The sequence below is a fragment of the Triplophysa rosa genome, linkage group LG17 (assembly GCF_024868665.1).
Source record: "Triplophysa rosa linkage group LG17, Trosa_1v2, whole genome shotgun sequence".
NCBI classification, from domain to species: Eukaryota; Metazoa; Chordata; class Actinopteri; order Cypriniformes; family Nemacheilidae; genus Triplophysa; species Triplophysa rosa.
Genome location: NC_079906.1, coordinates 1287965 through 1289887, shown reverse-complemented (window position 1 = coordinate 1289887; position 1923 = coordinate 1287965). Strand labels below are relative to the sequence as shown.

At 46.6% G+C, this 1923-nt stretch overlaps 2 non-coding genes across 2 annotated transcripts; one reads left to right on the top strand and one right to left on the bottom strand.

Moving 5' to 3' along the window:
• Positions 1-417: 417 nt before the first annotated feature.
• Positions 418-491, bottom strand: trnam-cau (transfer RNA methionine (anticodon CAU)). Its single transcript has one exon. It is a non-coding gene; the product is annotated as a tRNA-Met (tRNA).
• A 677-nt stretch (positions 492-1168) lies between these two features.
• trnal-cag (transfer RNA leucine (anticodon CAG)) lies at positions 1169-1251 on the top strand. The gene has a single exon. It is a non-coding gene; the product is annotated as a tRNA-Leu (tRNA).
• The last annotated feature ends 672 nt before the right edge of the window (positions 1252-1923 follow it).

The following is a 1923-nucleotide window of genomic DNA, read 5'->3' as shown; positions in this document are numbered from 1 at the left end:
GCACTTTGGGCATTTTTCATGGGTCCCCCTGGTGTCGCCGCCGCCCCATGACTCTTCCGTTCGATCGCAGGCGCTCTCCCCTTCGTTTCAGCACCGCCGGGCGACCTGGGAAAAATTTGGGGGCGTCGGCACGCAGCTTCCATAACTAGCCGTCCGGTGCGTGTCAACTAAGTTACACGTTACGTTTGATGGCCTTAGGCATGCAACGGCACGTATCCGATTCATATAAGATGTATATCCACATATGATTGAGGCCTAAAACCTATCTGAAAATATCGGAATCCATGTGCTTTTTTCCTGCTTACACGGTCATGGGTCATATCCGATCTGTGCCACATTGGAGGAAAAATCGGAATTGGGTCACTTGATACACGCGGCCTAAATGGGTCTCAGCGGGAAAAAATAATACCACCATGCTGCCCCGTGTGAGGCTCAAACTCACGACCTTCAGATTATGAGACTGACGCGCTGCCTAACTGCGCCTACGAGGCCAGTGACAGACAACAATCGTCAAAAGTGAAAGTACTTTTTATAGATATAACAAGGACACTATCCATTTGGTTTCTGCCAAACGTTGTTGTTTTTTCATAAATATGCTGGTCATTAATGCAATTAGTGGAATAAATGTAATTATTGCTAAATGTAGATACAAGACTTCATGGTTTATCATTAAGCATTAAATCGAAAAGTCAAGTGTCAAAAAGTGCGGGGGCATGTCCTCTCCGCCCCTTCCGGGAATTGCGCCACTGGTCGGACGTTATTGCGAAATGGCCTATGTGTGGCTTATGTGTAATTAATGCTATATGTAGATACAAGACTTCATGGTTTATCATTAAGCATTAAATCGAAAAGTCAAGTATCAAAATGTGCGGGGGGCATGTCCCCTCTGCCCCCTTCCGGGAATTGCGCCCCTGGTCGGACGTTATTGCAAAATGGCATATGTGTGGCCTATGTGTAATTAATGCTATATGTAGATACAAGACTTCATGGTTTATCATTAAGCATTAAATCTAAAAGTCAAGTGTCAAAAAGTGCGGGGGCATGTCCCCTCTGCCCCTTCCGGGAATTGCGCCACTAGTCGGACATTATTGCGAAATGGCCTATGTGTGCCATTGAATGGCTGCTATCACAGAGACGCCCGATCCACTCAGGTTCTTGCCATGCTGCAGTCAGGATGGCCAAGCGGTCTAAGGCGCTGCCTTCAGGTCGCAGTCTCCTCTGGAGGCGTGGGTTTGAATCCCATTTCTGACATTGCTTTGCACACGCTGGAGCCTCCAGGTGCTCACGTGCTTGGCCTTATACGGAAACGGTCCATCGCTGAATTTCTGTCAGACAGTGTAAGGCACAGGTGGCAAACCCAGTTCCTGGAGAGCCTGTCTCCAGCACAGTCTAGCTCCAGCCACAGCTGCCTTGAAATTGCTAGTAATCCTCTGAAGGGCTTGATGAGCAGTGAGCGTGCATTCTGTACGCCTTTGCCGAGTGTCGATTTACATTTGTCTTGTGCTGTTTTCGTGTGCACGGCAATTCGGAGACCGCCGTCTGGGTGGGCCAGTGGCACTCCATGTCACCTGCACATCGTGGTTATTCTTGGTAATAACAGTCAATCACATTCCGGGCTGCAACCAAGAATCGAATGCAATGGCCAATCAGCGCTCGTATCGCTACCATGATTCCCCAAGTAACAACCAAGAATTGACCAATTAACCTCAAAAGACCATTGAGACATGCGGATGACGACTGGAGAAGTTGACAACATTTATTCATCAACTTCTGACCAACATTTGCAAAGTAAGTCAGTCTTTTTTTGTCAACAAAAATAAAGTGGCAAATATAGTATGTAGTTGTTTTAAATTAACAACCTGTAGATCGACAAACTTTGTAGGATTTCAGTGAATTAAAATGCACAAACCAGAAGCCAAAATA